The 24,339-nt window shown below is 45.6% G+C and overlaps 1 protein-coding gene across 2 annotated transcripts in view; it reads left to right on the top strand.

Moving 5' to 3' along the window:
- Positions 1-24,339, top strand: part of LOC146829082 (magnesium transporter NIPA2-like) — a 116,011-nt gene that overhangs the window by 487 nt on the left and 91,185 nt on the right. Inside the window, exon 2 of one of the 2 annotated variants that reach the window (XM_085607706.1) lies at positions 20,582-20,650. The exons of the other annotated variant lie outside the window; for it this stretch is intronic. The gene's annotated coding sequence lies outside the window, so the exon portion shown is untranslated. The remainder of the gene's footprint in view (positions 1-20,581; positions 20,651-24,339) is intronic. 2 annotated transcript variants of the gene reach the window in all.

The raw sequence follows: 24,339 nt of genomic DNA, 5'->3' as shown, positions 1-24,339 counted from the left end.
TGGTTGAAAGTAAAGGAAAATAACCTAATGACGTGATTAGCGCTGAGCGTGTGTAGTGACTGCACTTCACACTTCCTTCCCCATAGTCTCCTGCCTAGCCTTGTAGAATGTTGACATCATGATGATGTAATAGAATGCTGCAGTGCTCTAGGATTTCAGTTGAGAGTTAGGGCTGAGCTGGTACCCTCCTGCTCCTGGTGGGGTTTTTATTTCCTTTACTTTTACTTAATGAATGTACTCTTTTCCTGTAACATCTACTTAAAATAAATATACTTTATCAACTACCTGGATTCAATGATCATCCTTCACTACACTTATTTTGGCAACGACGAGTGGTTTTTAGGTCTCGCCTGACCCAGCGCATGCGCTGGTCTGGCGAGACTTATTGAGAGGGCTCCAAAAAGTGCTACCAGGCCAGCCTAGAGCTACAGTGCATGTGCGCGGGCGCGCGCGCCACACTTTACCGCGATTACTTTGCGGCCGCTTTGATGTTTGATTGCGATCGCAATCACTTTCACTTTTGCGGCCGCAGGGCCGCTTTGCATAGCCAATAGGTCTCGCTTTTGGGACCTTATAAGTATTTAGTTATGCAACTGTTGCATGGCTAAACACTTATAAGGTCCAAAAGGCGAGACCTATTGACTATGCCAATGCTTGTTTTCTTCTTCTGGTTTTTACAAGTGTTGTCCAGTGAGAACACAAACTAGCTGCCTGGACATCTGACAAATGGCAACAAAAAGAACTTAGTATTTTGTTTGCTTTTTATCCCCCTACACGAACATATTGATTACAGCTCTGGCTTGGTGACCATATGTTCATAACCGGGAAGGTCACAGACGTACAAGTAAAACTGACTAATACCAAATATGGATGCCGAAGAACTTTAGTTCAGTACCCAACATCCTAATACACTTCTGCATTCCAAAAAGATTTTTAAAAAAACATAAAGGCTGGATTTAATAACGGCCAGCGTTCAGGTGCTCTGGTCTTCCATCCATTTCCAAAAGATTTTACTAGCCCAAGAATGAGAATGAGTATTTCAAGTAGTTGAACATCACATGTGATCAGAACAATCCGGTTTTCATTCCATTATGGAACTTGTAGTCCAGTATTTATAATGGTAAAACAAGACTATGAATACCAGAAAGTAAAAACGGAAAAAAAGGAATGGGTAAACTGCAATGTGTGTTTCTACAAGGGGAAGCGGAAGTTGGAGACATTGCTAAGGATACGTTTTGGCAAATACTTGCTTTCTGCATGAAGTTAAAAAAAATATAAATGATAATCTGCGCAGTTTTCCTAGTTTATATTGTTTTGAATTGTACTATTTATATAGCACTTACTGCCACTCAGTGGGTCGCTGGACTGCTAGCCTACCTGGGGCAGCATACACACCATGTTGGGTGTGTGGTTGGAAAGGTTTTCTTTGTATTGATCCTATGTGGTAAGGGTTTCCATGCTGTATTTGAGGACCACTGAGCTGCATTTATTATGTTGTGAGACGCAGAGCTCAGTAGTGTGATGCTAAGCTACAGATATTTGGTGTTATTCTGGCTCCCTCTGGTAAGCCTTTGAACCCCTAGGACCCTGAGGGGCTTTTGGTTGTGTTACCACTGGCAGATCCGAATTCTGGGCCACCATGACCTCTTTAGACCTTTTGCAGGCTCCTTAAAGACCCCAGTGCAGACTTTCCACTGTTGCTTCTAACCTACGTTGGTTCCGCCTTTGTTAATGCCAGTGCCTATGCCACAGGTGCGGAATGAGGATTTGGTGTTTGTTCCGATGTCTGACAATGAACAGACTTCAGCTGGATCCCAACCAATGTCACGCCACAAAATTTCTCAAGCACTATAGATTGCCATACAGCCTGACTTTACTAGGGTGGACATGCCTTCAGAGGCTCCATTTTCTTTTTGGGTCCGATTCTGACCAAAGATTACCACCATTGAGAGATGATAGTGGTGGGGATGATCAATCCCCTCACTATGGCAGCTGTTATATGGACTTAAAAGATGCCATTGGGCTTGATGCTTTCGCTAATATAGGGTTTCAACTCGCTATTTGGACCACCAACAGAAGAGAGTGTATCTTTTGTTGTGTTCATTCGACCAGCAGCTGACGTCTTCGACCTGCATCTGCCCTCTATTGAGAAAACAAGAAATGTCCTTTTGGGAAATCTTACATCCTTGGCCTACCACATCTGATCCCTTGCTACCTTTCAATGAGGCCCTCTGTCACATCTTAATGACCTCCCGGTCAGAGCTGTGTTTTTTCCCACTGGTGAATAAGCTGGTAGCCAAATGTACATACCTGCTACTGGTGACCCTATTTTTCTCACTACGCTTCCTATTCCTTCTAAGTTAGGGTCACCTTGCTAGTTGAAGCCTACGCAATGAACCCTAATTTATTCCCTATGACTCCTCCAGATAGGAAGTCTACGAGAACTAAGGTGTTTGGAAAACATTTGTTATCCTCAACAAACCTAGCATTAAGGTCGGTCTATGCATTCTCCTTATTAGGCCGATATACTTATGCCCTCTGAGACATGGCCAGCGAAATCTTACTTGCGGTTTCGAAAGACCTCTGGGCCTCAGTGGCTCAAACCATTCAGAATGGTCAACATTCGGCCAAATAAGTGATTTGTGCCTGCCTTTATACTACTGACTATCTGGGAAGGGCAGTTGGCACCAGTGTGGTGCGCCTCTGAAATTGCATTGATGTGCTTCACAGGATTTTTTGGAGACGTACAGGCCTCTCTCATGGATATGGCCTTTGATGACTCATGCCTGTTTGGTGAAAAAACAGATTCTGCTTTAGATTATTTAAAAGAAAGTAGACCCACAGCACACTCCCTGAGTCTTTTGACCCCTGCCAAACAGTTTACTCACCAGTTTAGATAATTCCAAGGCTACTTTATGGGGTTGGTGTAGCAATTTAAAGTCTCCCCAGCCACTGTTGAAGTCACCCTAGTCCTTTTGAGACCGGGTCCATGGTCTGGCAGGCAACATGCAGGCCAATAAGGGCCTCATTCCCGCTAGTCCCCTTCTCCAGCGGCAACAAACACCAAAACGCAACGTCCTCTATGACACTCCACACAATTTGCTCCACTCTATGCCACTTCACTCTGCAAAACTCTTCTCAACTCTGCACCACTCAATGCCATTACACAACATTCTCCTTCACTCTGTTCCGTCACTCACTGTATGCCGCTTTACTTCACTCTACGCCCTTGTACTCTACTTCCTTCCACTCTACTACCTCCATGCCACTCTGCCCTGCGCCACTCTGCCCTGTATTACTCACAATAAAGAAAAGGGGGAGAAGGTACAAACCCTACCTCCTCCTCCTCAAGAATTAAGTAAACCACACAAAACAGGAGGTAGGGTGGAAGAACGGCCTCAATCAAATAGCAATTGCTGAATGTTTAAAGAAAGCACACATGTTTTTTGAAAACTGCCCTCACCCACAACAAGTTGTGGCATGCTTCATCATCGGGCTGCTACTAACGCCTCTGCGCAAACCAACGCTAGAGGCGGAGCAATAGGGAGGGGTAGACAGTACAACAATGATAGAGACAAACAAAAAAAGGCTGGATCCTTTAGTGCAGAAAAGATGAGTCTTAAAACTGAACCAGGGATATCTCTATAATAATTTTATTCCTGGATTCCCCTGTCAGATTAAAATGGTATATATATGTGAAGAGACTATATACCAAATGGATGGTGGTGGAGTGAGTTAGTTAAGTGCTCACCACCCCTCCATTCTGCATAGCAGTCGACATGTTTCTGCTGGTTCAAAGTTAAATCTCCGGCATTCCTCAGGACAAGTTAGATCCCCATGCCCTTTTGCCAAACCCCAGTTATTACCCACTGTTGTGGGTTATACTCCACCTGTCAGTCTGGAGTTCCTCTTATAACTTACTCTTTCAAAGATTAGAAACTGAAAGAAAAAATGCGAAAATGACTTCCACATAAAGCAAAAAAACAAAATCTTAATCACGTGTGCTCTCAAACAAACAACAGAAATTGCCGCCCACCCATTTGGTGTAGCCAAAATTATAATCTATGTGGTGCTCAATCCACCATCATAGTTCAACGGGCAAACAGTGGCCCTCCCAGTGGTATATTCAAAGCACACTCTTTTTTTGTGCTTAATACCCATTCAAATAAAATTCCATATATATTTTTGTGCATCACACACAAGGAGTAACGTGCCGAAACACATGCGAAAGACACATTTCAACATCCCCACATGTATTCCGAGGGTATTCAGGTGTTACTACCCTCATCTTAGTAAAAAGGTCTTCAATACATTCGTATGGGATCATGCGATATCCAGATTCACTCATTGCTTACCAGAGTTTATTAAGCAATTTGCTTAAAAAGGCACTGGATTAGAGAGCGACCCTCTGTAGTCACACACTGCGGGAGGGAAAACACAGAGTGTATTCAATTCCTAGGTTCGTAATTCATTCCGGCTGACATACACCTTCATATAATGTTTCACTCGTGTTTAAACAATCCGTCAGTATCGTGTATATGCCAAACCTCATATCTTGTTCGTTATTAAAAATATACAACGCTACCCTATTTCACGTCCCCTTAGGACCCTGATGACTCTTATGTGTTCGGATAAACGTATATATCCCCCCCACACATATAGTAAAGGAGCAGGATTTTGCTCTCCATAATGAGGCTTCTCTGTTATTACTGCATACTCAAGTGCCAAAGTTGTAACCTCGAGTGACTATGGCATGGATGTAATTCGCCCCCCTCAATTTCTGGCCACATCCCCCCTTACTTCATCAAGAGTGGTGCGCTGCCTCCGGATTCCGTCTCTCCTGGTGCCGAGTAGATATTCTGGATACCGTGCCCTCCGTATTTACACTTCCGCTACCATGTCACGTGATGCGTGCGAGTGACGATGCACGTAATGCGTGACCTAGCGGCAAGGCACGTAATCACCTATTGGACTATACCGCTAACCTGCCTGGTACAACCCAATATAGAGGAAAAAGTCTTTGTATACATCGACCTGTTATCACGGAGTATTCGTAAAAGAGAAGAAAGCCTCGCCTTCGGGAATAAGCTCATAAATCGTCCAACCTAGCAATGCACGTATCACCTTAGAGATTAGAACACTATCCTTCCTGGTGCAACCAAGTGTAATTAGAAGGTGCCTTTGTGTACATATACCTATAGTCACGGATATTAACATAGACAGCAGCCTCACCTCCAAGAGTGAGCTCATTAATCAAGTTGTTTATTCCAGGGACAATCTTGCAAAGGCTCATTCTCACACAATATTTGATAGAATATTTTTAATAATATTGGTGCTTCTATTGAGACAAAGGCCCATCACCTACTATTCCAATTCATTATCACCGGCATGTTCTATACTAAACAATACCCAACAGGTTCACCAGATGCATTTTACCCCCAATACTGGGTTATTTTCTCCCTAGGGCAGACCACGGTATATCATCAAGTCCCGTTTCATGACTCTTAGTACGATATACCCACTTCTGCTCCCGTAAGAAGAGGAATTGTGAGGGATCCCTTACCGAAGGTCTGATAGTGGGTTTATCCAATACAGTCCAAGATATGTCCTGTGTTGTATGCCCCTTCTCCGCATAATGCAGAGTGAGACGTGTGTTGGTCCTGGAGCACCTGATGTTGCTCCTATGCTCCATGATTCTCACCTTGATCTTTCTACAGGTCATCCCAATGTAAATGAGATTACACGGGCACCTGATCATGTAAATAACGTTGGATGAGTTACAGTTGGTATGTACTCGCTGTTGCCAAGGGTATTTTTAGTATTTCTGGTCAGGGGGCAGACATCACAAGACCCACATTGTGTATGACCCGTGACCGGTGGTAGAAACCCACCTTCCCGGGGAGCCCCCCGGACACTGTTTTGTGGGCGAGAATGTACTAATTGATCCTTAAGATTTTGGCCCCTCCTAAAGGCAAAAAGGGGTTTCTCAAGTTTGAGGCCACTGGAGTTTAATATCCCCCAGTGTTTCAGGACGATACGTTTGATAGCCGTGGAAGAGGTATTAAAAGTCGTCACACAAACTATCTTATCACTAGTTGGTTTTTCTACTTTAGTTAGCAGTGCCTCTCTAGGGCAGTTCCATGCTCGTTTACGAGCTCAACTGATAATCTGTTTTGGATATCCTCTCTCATCCAATTTACCTGCTAGGCGTGCTGCCTCTGTCTTAAATTCATTTGGTTCAGAACAGTTCCTGCGAAGTCGCAGGAACTGACCTACCGGAAGGTTTTCCCGTAGGGCTCTGGGATGAAAACTCCCAAAATGCAAAAGTCCGTTCTTATCTGTGATCTTATGATTGACTTTCGTAGACAATTTGCCCTCCAAAGGGGAAATGACCAGATCCAAAAAAGGAAGACTCTCCTTGGTGATAGTCTTGGTGAAATGTAAAAACTGGTTTTGTGCATTTAACCATTGCATGAATTCCTTTATAGATGTCTCGTCACCCCTCCAAATGAGGAGGACGTCATCTATAAACCGTTTCCAGACCCGTATGTTATTAGTCCATGGATTTTCTGCGTTACAGATGTATTTTTGTTCAAAGGTTGCCACATAGAGACCCGCTAGACTGGGTGCAAAGGCACTACCCATTGAAGTACCATGGGTTTGCAAATAAAGTACTCCATTAAACTCAAAAAAGTTTCGAGTTAAAGCCAATTCAGCCAGATGTAAAATAAATGGTCTAGGGGTCTGATACTGCCAATCCAGATCAAATAGAAGTTCCTCAATCATACTCAAGGTTTCTTGCTGCGGAATCATGGTATAAAGGGACTCAATGTCCAATCCCACCAAAAATTACTCGTCTGGGTTAAAGGCCATATCTGTTAAAAGATTGAGTACTTCCGTTGTGTCTTTGAGGTATGCCCGTCTACTCTGCACCAAGGGGTTGAAGTAAAAATCACAAAATTGTGACAAGGGCTCCAATATGGAGTTTATTCCTGCCACAATTGGTCTTCCTGGTGGAGGTCTAGTTACTTTGTGTACTTTTGGTAGAGTATAAAATGCTGGTATCACAGGGTCTTTCTTTGTTAAAAAGCCTGCCTCGTGTTCTGTTATCCAGTCATTGTTTATGGCTTCCTCTACCATCATTCCGATCTCTCTTTTAAGTCCTGGAGTAGGATCACTCAGAAGAATTTTGTAATTCCTCTCTTCTCCCAATAATCTCCTACATTCATTTTCGTATACCTCTTTTAGTTGAATCACTATTGCTCCCCCCTTATCGGCGGGTTTTATAGTTATATGTTGATTTTTCTTTAGGTCATCTAGGGCTTCCCTTTCTTCTCTCATGATATTCCTGAAAGGTTGTTTATGGTTGTCACCCAATTTGTTTATGTCAAATACAACCGCCCTCTCAAAGGTGATAACTTCATTCGGTAATACCGAGTTCATAGGTGTGAAAGTTGACTTAGGGCGAAAGTTTGTGTCCCCCCTTTTCTCTGATCTATCCTCCTGATCTGTAAAAAAGACATTAAGTCTCACGGAACGAAAAAAAACGTAAAGTTCCTGGCGTACCTTGAAACTGTCCATAATGTTCGTGGGGAAAAAACCCAGACCCTTATTCAGTACCCTTTGTTGTGTTGGTGTGAGGGGAAGATCCGTGAGAGTCATAACTAAGTTGTCTCCCTGCTGGTCTGCCCTGCGCCACTCCTCTCCTCTCCACTTAGCTCCACTCCGTGCCACCCCACGCCACCCCGCTCCGCGCCGCTCCTCTCCACTCCTCCACTCATCTACTCCTCTCTCTCCTATACTCCTCTCCTCTTCTCTAATCCTCTCCGCCACTCCTCTCCACTCCACTCTCCTCCACTCCACTCTCCTCCACTCATCTCCTCCACTCATCTCCTCCACTCCACTCCTCCTCTCTGCTCCTCTCCTCTGCTCCACTCCTCTCTGCTCCTCTCCGCTACTCCTCTCTCTGCTACTCCACTCATCTCTGTGCTACTCCTCTCCTCTCTACTCAACTCGACTCCTCTCTACTCGACTCCTCTCTACTCGACTCCTCTCTACTCGACTCCTCTCTACTCGACTCCTCTCTACTCGACTCCTCTCTACTCGACTCCTCTCTACTCGACTCCTCTCTACTCGACTCCTCTCTACTCGACTCCTCTCTACTCGACTCCTCTCTACTCGACTCCTCTCTACTCGACTCCTCTCCACTCGACTCCTCTCCACTCTACCCCTCTCCACTCTACCCCTCTCCACTCTACCCCTCTCCACTCTACCCCTCTCCACTCTACCCCTCTCCACTCTACCCCTCTCCACTCTACCCCTCTCCACTCTACCCCTCTCCACTCTACCCCTCTCCACTCTACCCCTCTCCACTCTACTCCTCTCCACTCCTCTCCATTCTACTCTACTCCACTTCACACCACTCTACACCAGTAGCTTTTAGACCTGCTGAACAGCAGCCAGGCTGGTGTACAACATGGCTAAAACATATTGGCAAAGCCAGTGGCTCTTGCATAGGTTAGACCTATTGGCTTTGCCAATGCTTGTTCATATCACCTGTTGTGGTGAGGTTTATAAAAAGCTTGACTCAAGTTTTTCCTCCTAAATCATTTGTGATGCCCACTGCGCCCTTAATTTGGTCTTTACGTTTCTCACGTGGGTGCCGTTTGAGCTGATGCATAGTGGCTCACTATGTCTCTGTGTGATTATCCCATTTTGGGTAAGCACCCAGATCAGGAACAGAGGGGGAATTAATCTTTTTAGAAGTAGCCAATCCAAAGCAGGTGGTTTGAAAAATGGTAGAATTAAAAAATAACATGTGGTTTGGGATAAGGCAAGCACGATGCAGAGCCTCAGTTCCTTGTACCTGCCATGTTGTAGAACCAGGCTGCGGTGGAGCAGAAAGACTGCCTAAATTCACTGAAGTTTAAAAATTACAATAAAAAAACAGTCAGTTTTCTCAGTTTAACGGTTTTAGTAGTTGTAGCAATAGACCCAAGGATTTTGTACTGTTAGGCCTATTGTTAGCCTGTATTTAGAACACAGACATGGTCCACATGTTCCCATGTACCACACTCCAGAGACGTTAAAAATAAGCGGATTATTAATTGATGATTTACATGCTGCATTTGGGCTTTTCTGAACTTTCCCATGGCCTGAGGGATCTGCTATTTAATTATCACGGAAAAGAGCAGAGAATCACACCTCCGGGCATGCATTTTGAATTCCACCAAAGAGTAAACACGTGACGGAAGGCTAGCTCGGCAATCTGCCACAGAGAAAATGGAGGACCAAACCCTGCAGGTACTGATTTGTCCTTGTGTGGAGTGCAGAAAAGACCTTTTAATTAGTTGAGGGAAAACTGTAATTTTACTTATCCATGTGAGTATGGTTATCCAAATTAAAATAATCATTTGTCCACGCAATCGAGTTTGACATGTAAGCTTGTATTTCCCGACTGTGATTATTTTAGTTAGTTTTGTTAAAGGCTGTTGAAAACTGACAATGTGCTGCTGTTTAGGCTCGGCATCCTGCATCTGACATGTTAGAAGAGCAGCTTTTGCTGATGTTTACACATCAAACGGGGTGGCCTGTGATCTGGATAAGGGTGCATTGTGGAATACGTTGTGCCTGGCTTTGTAGAAACAGAGCCCAGGCATGCAGGCATCTGCCACAGATTGCCGCAATTAATGCCGCCAGCAGCATATCAGCCCTGTCATGCTGCTGCGAGTCTACTGTGGAGAAGGGGGCTAATGGCCCACAAAGTTACTTCCTTAGTTTTACGACCACGTTTTAATTAGAGGTGATGGAGAGGAAATTTCACGTAATCTCTCCTAGCAAAAACACCATTACCCCTTGTTTTCCGCTTAAGGCGAATTACCTTGCCACCGTGAGATGATCAAAGAGGAGACTTACATAAACATGAGCAAATCAAATGCAAATACATTTTAAGGCAATAATGAGTTGTGAGTAGTTGTTAAAGGGATTTATTTTCCAATCAAAATATAAGTTTCTTTGACTTTTCATTCATTAGTCAGATATCAATCAGGTTACAGAATTGAAATAGGAAAAAAATAGAATCAATACATAGCATATCATAGATTGCATACAAAATTCTCCATAAAGGAAGAAATCCTTATTTCTATGGAAAATGAGGCATAAATGTTAGTCAGAACTCATAAAGAGTTAAAGAAATATAATACAAGAGTGATCTTGGCATGAAGCTAAATTAATAATTGCAAAATCTCCCATAAAGAGAAATAAGCATAGGACAAATAAGTCTTTACAAAGACAGTTAATCAAAGGATAAAACTTGTGGTCTAAATCTTCCTTCGCTCTCGCGTCTCCTTCTGAGCCTGTCTGCTGTCTTCCCCAGAGGCTGCCAACGGCACCCTCCTCCCTTTGCATAACTCAAAAAAAGCTGTGTGATTCTGCAAGCATCCTGCTAAAAAAGAATAAGCAAAAGCCCACTGACTTTGGATCTTTGTACTACGTCCAATTGAAGTTGCAGAAAGTTTCTACGTCCTCAATCAGGCCAGTTCTTGTAACACATTTTCATTTTGCTCTAAATGATTTCATCTCCTCTTCCTACTAAATAAACAATGTATTTCAACTAAACAGAAAACTTTTACTCAAACAAGAAAGTATTATTTGGCTGAAACTGTGAGAATATGTTATAATAATTCAGAAGAAAATGTGTACTTTGCAGTTTGTCTATTTTATTAAATGAATAAGGCTTTGTTTAAACAACTGAATACTGACAAAAGCAGGTACCAGCCATAAATTATAAGAAAGGTATTTCATGAAGAAATAAGAAAAGAGGAGGCAGGCATTCCATTCTTATCTCAAGGAATTACACCGAGGCTTCCCAAAGCAAACTAAATAACGAGCTGTGTATTACAGCTTTCTCTACACTTTAAAATAGGTCTTAATTCAGCACAAATATATGTGCTACTTTTAAAGTTCACAACACATTTTCCAAATTAAATGTACATTCTATAGTGATGTCAAATCTAAACTAAACACATTTCACTTAACCATGAATTAGTTGGGCATCTTTTACATGATTCATTAGACTGAAAGCATCTGTCAGGGCTTATTTACTTTTTCACTTTTCATGCACCAAATGTCTGCGTGCCACTTTTTAAATGCAGTTTTATGTCTGAAACCCAAGGCAGCTTTTGTCATTTATTAATGCTTAAATCTATAGGTGAAATTTACGCGCCATCAAAGGTCAGGAGTGGTGCATGTGTGAACGAAAGTGCTGCCCTTTAAGGGGGTCTCTTTGGATCAAACAAAAGAAGGTGTAAAATATTACTTTCAGTGAAGAAAATGGAAAACGTCTGATGAAGGCCTCAATGTTCCAAACAAGAGAAGTGGTTATAAGTATCACCCTTGTTCTGCAATGATGTCATGAACATTGTCCCCAAGGTGCTCAATGGTTAACAAGGCAGCCTGTAGTGAAAGCACAAGGGGAGACCAGTAAGGCCTAAAAGGGGTGGGAAGTATGGATACTGTCCGATAGAATCATGTCTCACTGGGCACTGAAAATTTTGGTCATTTAATCAGCGCCTTGGATAGCATTTTTCAAAGGATAGCCCTGAAAGGAAACTTTCCAAATCACAATTTCTGTTTTGCTTCAGTTGCCTTGCACTAAGGCACTGACGATGCCTGTGCGACATGCGTGCCACAGTATTTGGTGTTGTATCGGACAGAATGTCATTTTTTTTCCTCAACAGTAACACCATTAGTAATCATCTGGCATAAAAAAACACAAACGCAGCCTGAAAACATTGGCTCTCTCAGTTTGAAGTCCAACAAATAAAGTAAACAGGCGCACTTACGGAAACAGCCTCTGACCTATTGATCTCAATCTTTAAAAGAACAGCAAATGTGACAAGATTAGACCAAAATGAATAGCCCTGTTTACTGAAAAGCTTGTAGCTGGTCAAAACACGAACACTTGTGTGAAATGCTCTTTCAGATAAAAAAAAAGTGCCTGTGCCACTAACTAAAATGGGACACGTGGAATGCTACAAGTAAAAGGAGGCTGCTCCATGGCAGGGAACAAACCATGACAAAGAAGGGACAAATAGGAAAAATAACCACTTAGAAGCAAGGCTTTTTAAAGGACACTGAAATGGACCAATGAAAACAGTGAACAGACTTTAAGCCCACAAAGTATATACAACATGTCTTGAAGAGACAGAGCAAGCACTGTCTAGGCTCGACCTAAAAAGAGGTGATGCAATTTGATCTGATCTGCATGCAACGAATTGTGAACTGGTTAGATCATCCTGGGTCCCTGTGACGGATCCTTTCCCCCGGTCCCCAATCCCTCACGCCCACCACCCGGACTACCTCCTTTCCAGAGCTATCCCTTCCAGGACTCACAAATCCGAAGGATCTCCAAAGCGTCCGTGACAACGGAGTCCCCACCCCTCTCTCTCTTTCAGGGTCCAATCAGGAGTGACGACGGAGCGGAAGGAGTCGCCCGGTGCCCCGGAAGTCCCGCCTACCTACAACCAGACGCCCACAGAAAAGGCGGATCCGAAGAGACTGGAGTCGTCGAAAGATCGTGGCAGGAACTCTCGGCTGGCGATAACGGGGAGAACGAAGACGGAAGCGGAGAACTCGAGGAGTGGTCGGAAGACTGGTGGAGTCCCACGGAGGAAGCTGAAGAGCGGCCGTAACTCGGAGGAGAGTTACGGCGGAGCGCGTGAGTACCTCCCACCATACCCTCAGTCTGTTAAAGTACTCTATGTACATACGTAATCTTCCCTTGTATATAACGTCTCTCTCTTCACCATCCCGTCCCGCCACCTTGTAAATTGTGTACAGCACCCTACACCGTGTACATAGCTTGGTCTCACGAACCTTTCCGAGCACTCTTCCTGTACCAACCCCTTGCCTTTCCCCTTCTTACCCCTTTTCCCACACAGTCTGCTTTCTCCTCTTCACCTTTTGGTAACGGGGCCAGCGTCTTCATCTGAGTCCCAGCAGGACTAACGGCTCCTCTTTCTTTCTCTTCCGGTCCTCCGAGGAGCACCCGCCCTGTCTACTGTCGCCGGTTGCAACCAAGAACGGAGACGTCCCTGAAGTACTGACCCCGACGACCCGACCCCGACGACCGCGACGAGGGATTCTTCCACAGCTACCTCTAAACCCTCCACCCGTGTAAACAGAACTTCTGTTCAATAAAACAACACTATAGCCCACTATATCTGGCCTCCTCGTCTGACTTTCCGGCCCGCAATACCCACACGCCGACAGTCCCTCAGGGCACAGTTAGGGGCTCAGCTTGAAATATTAAACACAACACTAAGCCAAAGTGTTGCAGCGTGTGCCATAGCAAAAAATTATTGTAACGATTATGTAAACAGATGTGTCATAAACGTTTGACATGCTACTCCAAGTCACATGCTCTCCTGGCCTTTTACCCACTCTAAATGAGCGTGATCGAGTACAGCAGCTGCCATGGTAAAGAAATGCCAGCCACACAGGTAAGTAGATTCATGAGAGAAGGGGGGATGTATGCAAGTGTGGCATACAATGCAATACGTGCCATTTTACTTGCATGATCCTCTCTCAAAACTGGGGCTTCAGTTACTTATGAGTAAAGGTGTCTGAATGTGTGATATATGTCCAAAAACTGTGGCAGCAAATCCTAGACATCTGATGAGCCTTTTAGATGTAGTAGGGTCAAAGCCAGAAATTCAGTGGCGATTGACAAAGGCATTGTGATAAAATGGCACTTCATTTGTGTGGAAGCAAAATATATGTGCTGGGAATGGAAATATTAACTACACAATCCCACTAATTTGGGCTAAAGGGAGCAGAACGAAGAAGGGTGCCGTCATAAGAAGCCGAGTCAATAAGCCATAAATGTAAATATTTGGAAACAAGGAAGAGGAAGACCTAATAAAACAAGACTGTGGCGTTTTAATTCACCTTTGACTTTTATTAACGTGGGGGATTTGTAAACAGGGGAAAGCTAAAATAAAACCATATTTTAAAAATAATTCTTGAGTCCTTTCCAAAATCAGGAGTGCTGGCATGCATGTAATGATTTTCGACCTCTAAACTGACTCTAAATCACCAGTCCATATGCATTGCTTTTCAAAGCGTGCCCCCAAAAGAATTCTATGTCAGGACAGGAGGCTCCGATTATGCTTTCTCATTTCTTTATTAGAAATGCCCAGCAGCCAATTAGAAGAACCGTTGTAGAACGAAAAAACTACAGTACCCATGAGCACCAGGGTACCACGTGAACAACCATAGAGTCTCACATATAAAAGCTAATGCCAGTGAAAGTACGTCCTCTTTCTTTGCTGCTCCGCAGCCAGTTAAGTGTTTCTTCTTGTATATTACTAATGTGTTGATACTTTGTTGCTATTTTTCTTGTCTAGATACGGCTTCATTTGCATGCTTCGGCGCTCTATTTGCATTGTTACTTTGTTGCCGCTTCTAGCGCATTTCGTTTCAGCGCGGCGGCCATTTTCAGTGTTTACATTGTGTTCCTCACGGAGCTTCACAGAATCGGCTGTTTTACACGCCACTGCCCACAGCCTCACAAGTTAGTCAGCCCCATCGACGCCCATTGCTTTTTCAAGGCTTTGGGCTGTATAATAGCGCATAGGCTCTGCCTAGAGTGATTGTGCAGCAAGCCCTCCCTCCACAATTTATTTATTTATATATTTGGGTCAGGTTTCTCTACCTTTCCTACTGGCTTGCTGCGGGGTTATTCACTCCCCCTGATTTGTGCCTTTGGCATATATATAACACTCGGAGTATCATTTTGTGGGCTTTATTGTCACATTTCTGTGTCAGAAATGGAGGAATATTTTGATGACGATGATTACTCCTTTGAAGAGGATGACTCTAGTTTTCTAGAGCAGGATCTAGTGGAAGCTTTGGACCAAGGGGTTACTCGCTCCGTTAATAAGGCCCTGGTCCACGCCATTAATCCCCTGAAACGTCATTTGACGAACTACGCCAAACAACAGGGTTGGTTGCCTCCTTCCAGTTCCTCCAAATCTCCGGCTAATCCGCATAGATCGGATTTTAAAAGACTGGCTAAATCTTTAGCCTCAGAAAAAGCTTCCTCCTTGCCTTCAGTGGGCGCCTCTGCCTCTTCTGGACTTCTAACTGATTCCGATGGTCCTCCTTCCTCTCCTTCGGACCAGGATGTTCCGCCTCCACGTAAGGAGCATTATATCGATGCTCCCACTCACCCTCAGGTCCTTACATTTGAACCTTCTGAACTTTATCATCCGCATTCCTCTTCATGGCTCCCTTCCCCTGCTGTTGCAGCCTATGTTCAGGCGCACATTCGGCAGCCCTTCGAAAAGGATGTTAGGGCTCGCCTTCGTTCTGAGTGCCCTCGCCCGGATCTCGCAGATCACCTGCCAGACACTCCAGAGATTGATCCAACTATGCTGTCATACCTCAAAAAATTTGCAAAGGATCCGAAGAAGGGTCTTGACAGGTCCTGGCGTTCCTGTCAGGATAAAATGCTGGATTTACTGGGACCACTCACTAAAATTCTGGATCTGGGATTTCATGCCAAAGAATCTTCTTCCCTTGTGGATCCTGACGACCTGATCGAATGGGCTCAAAGGGCTATTTGCCAGTTAGGCAATGCTAATTGTGCAATTTTGAGCGAGCGTCGTCGCTCTATTTTGCTAAAAATCGATCCAAAATTAGCGGAACTGTCTACTTCCGAATCTGGTCCGGTGGCTCAGGGTCTTCTTTTTGGCCAACCTTTTCTAAAGGAATTGACGAAATTTGTTGCAACCTTCAGCGGTCTGGATAAAGCTCAAGCTTCCATCAAACGAGCTCTTCGTCCGGTTTTTGCCAGGGCCGGACGACATAGGGGACGCTCGTTCGGCCGTGGATCTCATCAATCCTCCCAGAGGGGATTTCAGTCCCAGAAAGGCGGAGGTCAAGACTCTGGATACAACTCCCGCTCCAATTTCTACCCATCCCGCAAAGGGAGGGGTCAATTTCGAAAGGGCCGTGCAGGTGGAAACCAGGGAGCCTACCACGACTCTAACACCTCAGGTGAGTCTGATTCCTTTTTCCGACGTGATTCTGGGGGGCAGAATACGATTTTTTTCTCCACAACTGGCGTCTAATCTCAGACGATGCTTGGGTTCTGCAAACTGTTCAAGGTTTCAAAATAGAGTTTTATCAATCCCAGCATCAGTACCTTCCTCCACACCCCCTAACTTTTTCTCTTCAGGACCAAAGTTTTATCTCGGCGGAGATCGAATCCCTCCTCAAAAAAGGGGCAATCGTTCCATCCATTCCCCACCCTCAAGGGTTCCTCAGCACTATTTTCCTGGTTCAGAAAAAAGGGGGCGGCAATCGCCTGGTCCTCAATCTGAAGGAGTTCAACGGAAATGTCGTTTACAGACACTTCAAAATGGAGGGGATTCATCTATTGCGCGATCTTCTTCGCGAGGGGGATTGGATGGTTCGGCTCGACCTCAAGGATGCGTATCTTTCGATTCCTATTTTCAAGCCTCACCGCCGTTTTCTTCAATTCAGTTGGCAGGGGACGCGGTACGAATACACGGTTCTTCCATTCGGCCTCTCGTCAGCACCTTGGTGCTTCACGAAGCATCTGAGGCCCGTCGCGGAATGTCTTCGTGCTCGGGGTGTCCGCTTAATAATTTATCTCGACGACATTCTTATCATGGCGGACAGTCCCCTCACAGTCTTATCGCATCTGGAGTGGTCTATCGACCTTTTACAATCCCTGGGGTTTCTTGTCAATCCTCAGAAGTCAATCTTGAATCCTACTCAGGTGATAGAGTTTCTGGGCTTCCAGGTGAATTCCCTTTCCTGTCAACTTCTTCTGCCAAACCAAAAGATTCGGTACATCAAGAGGGAATTGAGGTCGGTTCTTTCCACACAGACTGTGTCGTTGAGATCGTTAGCACGTGTAGTAGGTCTTTTAGCTTCTTCCATTCAGGCGATCTTTCCGGGCCCTCTTCACTACCGGGCACTTCAAAGGTTGAAGATTCGTCATCTCCAAAAAGGTCTTCGATATTCGGATCTGATTCCCCTTTCACAGGATGCGAGGGACGAGATGCAGTGGTGGCTAGACCACATGGAGGCCTGGAATGGGCGAGCCCTGTTCGGCTCCTCTCCGGATCTGGTGATAGAATCCGATGCCAGTCTTTGGGGTTGGGGAGCCCGCTGCGGTCCCGTCTCGACAGGGGGTCGGTGGTCCTCCCAGGAACTGTCTCTTCACATACATTGCCTGGAACTCCTGGCGGGTTCCTTTGCGATCCGGTGTTTTTCTCCTCTCCAGTCCAATTGCTGCATTCTGCTCCGCATGGACAATGTTTCGGCAGTCCGGTATGTCAACAAGTTAGGAGGAACGAGATCCAAGATTTTGGCGGAGATCGCCAAGGATTTTTGGCACTTCTGTCTTCAACAAAAGATCACAGTTATTGCCGAATATCTTCCCGGCTGTCACAATCAGATTGCGGACTGGAACTCTCGGCATCTTCGCGATTTCAGCGATTGGCGCCTTCATCCGCGCATCTTTTGCAACCTCCTTCGGTCTTGGGGTCAATGTCACCTAGATCTGTTCGCTTCTCGCCTGAACACTCAGCTCCCTCTGTTTTTCAGCTGGAGACCGGATCCGAAAGCCCAAGCCACGGATGCGTTCCTGCAAACTTGGCCGTCAACTCTCTGTTATGCCTTTCCCCCGTTCATGATGATCCCCAGGGTTCTGGCTTACTCGAAACGCTTTCAAACAGAGCTAATCCTAATTGCTCCGCTGTGGCGAGCTCAAGCGTGGTTCCCGGTTCTTTTGGAAATGTGCTGTGCGGTTCCGTTCCTTCTTCCCCAGAAGTGGAATCTGTTGTTGGATCCCCTCGGCAATCCGCATCCCCTTGTTCTGTCAGGCACTCTCCTTCTGTTGGCGTGGCGAATTTCGGGGATCGCTGGTCGCTCCCAGGCCTTTCATGCGACGCTTCCAAATTCATCGGTGATGCCTGGTCTCCCAGTACTCACAAACGATATAAGGCTTCGTGGAAACGATGGTGTGATTGGTGTGTTCAGCGGGAAGCTGATCCCACTTCAGCGGATGTGGCTATGATTATTAATTTTCTAGCCTCTCTCGCTTCTTCTGGTTTGGCTTATCGTACGGTCAACAACTTCCGTTCCGCAATCTCAGCGGCTCATGTTCCTATCGATGGTAAGCCTGCAGGTGAGCATCCCTTGATTTCCAAATTGCTTAAGGGCATTCGTTTATCGAATCCACCGTGCCCTAAATATGTCTCGTTGTGGGATGTCTCCATTGTTTTGAGGTTTCTGGAGGCTTGGCCTCCTAATTCCTTGCTTTCCCGCAAGCAACTCTCTGCCAAACTGACTATGCTGTTATGTCTTGTTTCTTGCAAACGAGTCTCTGATGTGCGTGCGTTAGACTTGGCAGGGCGTAGTTTTACACCCGAGGGTGTCACTTTTCTTATTTCTAAACGCACCAAAACGGCTACTTCTTTTGTTACCTATCCTTCATTTCCTCACCATCCCAACCTTTGCGTTGTTCAGTGTGTCAAGGATTATGAGGTATGTACTGCCCCTTTCCGTTCAGATCCACAGGGTCAATTACTTATTGCTTTGCAAAAACCTTTTCGTCCGGTTACGCCTGCTACTTTAGCGCGCTGGGTTAGATGGCTCTTGTCTGAGGCTGGAATTGATGTTTCCATTTTTGGTGCTCATTCGGCTCGTGGGGCTATGGCCTCTAAAGCGTTCTCGATGGGTGTTTCATTATTGGACATCATGAAAACCGCAGATTGGTCTTCTGACTCTGTGTTCAAAACTTTTTATTACAAACCTATTGAACATATTGCTTCTGTAGTGGTGGATAAGCTTTGAACAAGCCTAATCGGAGCCTCCTGTCCCGACATAGAATTAAAAATTTGCAAACATTCGTGACAAGAATTTTCAATTCTATTAAGGACAAGGAGGCGAGGATTATCCCACCCAAGGTCATGACTTATTCTCATGTTTTCAATGTCATAGTTGCATTCATTTATGTTTAATGCATTGGTCTTTTCTTTTTTTTACCCCCCCTTCTGTTGTTATCTTCACTCTCTTTATGGGATGAATATTACGGCTCTGCCTTTCTTTTCAGGTTCTGACCCCAAATAGCGGTCCTTCTGTTCCACCTGCTTTTTTGCTTGGATGGTCTGCTGCCTCCTGTATTCGGCGTTTGCTGTGTTTACTTTCGTCAGGGTGATTCCGGCTGTTGCTGATGGACTCTGTTACCTGGCATTCATCGTTTTCCATTGGACTTCCTGTTTCCTGTGAACTGTTCCTCACCAAAGAAAGAGGACGTACTTTCACTGGCATTAGCTTTTATATATGAGACTCTATGGTTGTTCACGTGGTACCCTGGTGCTCATGGGTACTGTAGTTTTTTCGTTCTACAACGGTTCTTCTAATTGGCTGCTGGGCATTTCTAATAAAGAAATGAGAAAGCATAATCCTCGCCTCCTTGTCCTTAATAGAATTGAAAATTCTTGTCACGAATGTTTGCAAATTTTTAATTGACCAGGAAAATCGAACTGTAAAGTTTTTCAGGATTATGGTAGTGGTCACCAACAATTTATGATAGCTTACAGAGTTTTTGCACCTTTGTTAAATATGTATCCTCCAGATCTAAGGGTATACTACTCATAACGTAGCTCCGGAGGTTAATATACGTGCTATGTCATCTCTTGTAAGAGGGTTGAGTAAATAAATAGTTTGGAGGAAATGATGAGTCTTCTGCAAAGCATTGCTGTAACCCGCATGGCACAGGGTTGTGTTTTATGTAAGATAACCCAGTGTGTTCATGCATTTGTGTTGTTATCTCTGTTTAACTTGTAGGTCACAAGTTATATTCTTGGTAAGAGTTCAGTGGGTGATGCATTTCCTTCAAACAGATGCATGTAGCATGCAAAGCATGTATTTGAATCCATGCATGTTTAACTCATTCTTTCCTTCATTCCGGCAATCCATGCAGCCCCTCGTTCAGCGATATCCTATGTACTCTCACCAGGCCCCCCACATTTTTTCCCCACTTTTTGGGACATCATCTGGCTTTGTATCACTTGTTGTGCCCCTGACAACAATCCAGGTCCGCTTCTCGTGTGGCAATCATGTGTCAATAAGCACATCACGCTGTCTGTCTACGGTGTTTGGGAGTTATCGACTTTTGGCAGCGACCCGCACGTGGACTTGCAAGTTACATGGGCTGTAATTTGGTTCTGCATTACTGTATTCTATGCGTGCGCGGTGTCAGCTGCTTCATATGCGCATTTTTGCCGGGACGAGCTATCACTTGCGCCAGCTGGTTTGGTGCAGTTTTGACTGCCATTACAAGAGGTAATTAGATTTAAGGCACTTATGTGCATTTGTAACACTGGAGCAAATGATCAATAACTGATGTACAACGAACTACAAAGCTTCTTGTTTTAGACTTTCATTTATTCGACCTTATTCTGATTACTGCTTTACATTCCTTTCTTTTCTTAGGGAATAGTTTATTCAGCTTGACTTTTCTTTTTCATTTCTTCAGAGTCTTCGCTCCCTCTCCAGAAGGTTTTGGTCCCCACCGACGCCACTTGGAAAAGAAGGCAGGACTTAGGTAAGTCACTTGTTTCTTTCCTTCTTTTTGACCTTTTTCTATCGTTTATATGGGTCGGGAATGTGTGGGGTACATTAAGCTTATTCACCCACCCTTCAACAGTGTCCTCGTCTGTACTTCTTATCGTTTTGTGTTGTGTTTAATTTGTTCCTCGTTCCTGCCCTCCGCTCCCGCCCTTCCTCCCGTCTTCCCCCCCCCCCCCCCTTTTCTAATTTCTCTACTCTTTGTCTCGAGTAGTTCTAAACAAGTTGTGAACTCGGCCACGCACCTGAGAGAGCCAGGAACGTGGCGGGGCACCGGTTGTCTTTCCTCACATCTCCAGTCGAATTCCCTCTCTCTGGGTTCCTGTACGACACACACCAGCGCAGCTTGGGCTCCTCGTCCTCCTCGGCGTCTTCTTCTCTACTCGTCGTCTGAACCTCCCTCTCTTCTGCTTCCATACATATGGGCACTTCGTGACATACCCCTCCCCCAGTCTCTTCCCGATCAGAGAAGGGAGGAAAGCGTGAGAGGAAGTCTGCATTCAGATTGTCGGACCCTTTGCGATGCTTGATGTCAAACACAAAGGTTGTAAGGACAAGAACCATCGTAATATACAGGGGTTATTCCCTTTTGTTACGACTGGAAAGATCACAATATCATCCAAGTAGGCTGAGTAATAAGACTGATGGTTGTGGACAACTTTATTCATGAGCCTTTGGAAGGTGGCGGGGAGCCCCATGCAAGCCAAAGGGTAATATGGTGAACTCAAAAAGGTCATTAGGGGTGCTAAAGGTGTTTTGTTTCTTGGTCTTCGGTTCTTCGGGGGAAGCCTGGGCCGCATATCAAAGGTGGCAGAGTCCTTGGAAGCCTCCTGCCTTGGCAAGCATTGTTTCTGCCCTGAGAGAGCGGTGGCTCTCACCTGCAGGGTGTCAGAAACCTGTCTGAGGTGGCAGGTTTGTCTACAAAGCAAACTCAATAAGATGGTGGACGGAGCTCTGAAACATTTCAGACACTCACCCCTCAGTCACAGATCTGGGTTGAATCCATCATCGTTCTTTAGCTCACTTTGCCACCCCAGTTCAGACTCAGCCATATGCAAATCAGTCTTGACCCTGTTCCTCATGGAAACAGTCCAGCCCGAACTGCCAAGCCAGGTCTTCCCTGGACCGGAAGCAAGCATACTTGGACCTGTTTCGGGGTAACACCCCTCATCAGCCAGGCTAGCTTGAATCCAGTGGCAAAGTGAGCAAGGGATCCACATTTGGGCATACCATGCCAACTTAGGGCGAACAAAGCAAACACAATGAGAGGATGAACAGAGCGCTGATACTCTTCAGACACTCACCCACCAGTCACAGATCTGGGTTGAATCCATCATTGTTCTTTTGGTCACTTCGCCACCGCAGTTCAGACCCAGTGATATGCAAATCAGTCTTGACCCTGTTCCTCATGGGAACAGTCCAACCCAAACTGCCTGGCCAGGTCCTCCATGGACCTGAAACAAGCATCCTGGGACCGGTTTCGGGGCATCACCCCTTATCAGCAAGGCTAGCTTGACTCCAGTGGCATGGAGAGCATGGGACCCACATCTGGGCATACTTGTCCCACTCAGGGTGACAAATGCAAAAAGAGCAATTGCTGGACAGAATGCTGATCAATGTCAAACATTCACCCCAGTACAGAGATCTGGGCCTAAATCCATTGTTTTTTTGCTCCCCATGCTATTCCAGTTTAAACCCACACATATTCAAATCAGTCTTGACCTTGTTCCCCATGGGAACTGCCAGGCCCGGTCCTCCCTGGACGGGAAACAAGCATCCTGAGACCGGTTTTGGGCATCACCCCTCATCAGCCAGGCTAGCTGTCTGCAGGCATGGCACACAGGCAGTGTGCCATGTCTTGTCTTCCCTTTTGTCTGCACATGTCACGCAGTCTGCAATGGCAGTTTGCATGAGTGTGGTGACGGGTCCTTTAGGGTGGCACAATACATGCTGCAGTCCTTGGGGATCCTCTTTAGCCTCACTGCTCTAGGTACCAGGGGTACCGTTTACTAGGGACTTACATGGGTTCTAAGCAGGGCACAAGTCGGGGGTACATGCAGGTACACAGCATCCACCCACTATTTTCACAGGGTGGACGCCATCCCCTTTTCCAAGAAGTTGGGTCCCACATAAATATGCTGAAGGTGTCCCGGTTTAAGACACTGGGACACATTCAGCAGCGCCTGTACGTTGTCTGCTTTCAATTCCCAGCAGCAAGCTGCAGGCAGACAAGGCTTTTTTCACCTCTAGCTGGGCTGAAGATAAAGGCCAAAGTTAAGGGGCAATCAGGCCTCCTTTTGTTTGAATATCCTGACTGAAGGCGGCCTGGAACCTCGGACTTGCATGTAAATGCTGGAGGGTAAACAAAGCCACACAGCTTATCTCTTCACAGGTACTTAGGAGAGGAATGGTTTTGACTATGTTCAGTCCCCCGTATATAAGTGCATGCACTGTAAGATTGTCAGATGTGTTGGTATTTCCCAGTATTTACACAAATACCAATTTTAGCAGCACTATTTTATTTCTTTTATAGCACTACGCAACCCAGTGCTAGGTGTGTAGGAGAGTGGCATCGACTGCATAGTTGCCCCCAACGTTTTGCTCATGTTTTGACTGTTTTCGGACTCTAGCCAGGCTGTGGCCCTGCTATCCAGGACCCCAGCCTATCTGCTTCCTCTCTAAACTAATGTGAGTACCCAAGGTACATACCAATTGGATACTGAGCCCCTTGTAGATGGTACCCTAGGTACCCAGGGCATGGGTCCCTAAGAGGCCTACCAGGGGCTGCAGCACTTATTGTGCCACCCCTGGGACAGCCATACAAACTGACACCACCAGACCACTACTGTAGTCTGGGTAAGGTGGTGCTTGCACCCCTTAAAGGGATATAGGTATCCTGCATCCCACCTAAATACAACACATATATCCTCATAGGTCACCCCTAAGGCAGGCCTTGCTAATCCTACAAGGCAGGGTGCTGAGATATGTGTGAGGGGGAACCCCTACCTGAGTAGGGCCCCTCTGCAACCTTCGTTAAAACTATCGCAGGGTTGTTTGTAGTGCAGCCATACCATATACTCTTAACCGCATTATAAGTAATCGCGATAGCGTGATAACTTGAGAGTGGCTGCACAGAACCATGTTATGTTTGGTGTCAAACATCGAGGAATCATACTCCCAATCCAGCCATGGGAGTGACGGCATGATTCCCCCCTGCTAGGGGGTGATATGGTAAAAGCGGCAGATTTTAGACACCAATTTAAAAGTGCACACGTAGTACAAAATGGATGCTACCCGCCACCCACACGCCTCTGGCTGCCTGTTGCTGGGCAGAACTCCAGCCACGGCAGCTGGACAATAGGGATCTTGTTGCAGGGAGGTGTTCCCACCTCCCCAGACAGACTATGTGGATTGGAACTGGGTGGGTGCACCATAGGATGTCTTTCAAACTTGCACGTAGGCTTCTCCGATGTCTACTTCTGCATACACCGCCTAGAACCGGTTCAGGGGCATCCTGTCCCCTGCCCAGGCGGGAAAACACACAAAGGGGAGAGGGTGTAGCCACCCTTTCCCGCCTGAACTCTCATTGGTGGGCTCTGATACAGACACTCCCCTAATCTCTGGATAAAGGTGGGTGCTGGGTCCCCAGAGCCTCAGATTAATCTT

The sequence above is a fragment of the Triturus cristatus genome, chromosome 5_2 (assembly GCF_964204655.1).
Source record: "Triturus cristatus chromosome 5_2, aTriCri1.1, whole genome shotgun sequence".
In the NCBI taxonomy this organism is placed as follows: domain Eukaryota; kingdom Metazoa; phylum Chordata; class Amphibia; order Caudata; family Salamandridae; genus Triturus; species Triturus cristatus.
This window is presented reverse-complemented; position numbering and strand designations above follow the sequence as displayed.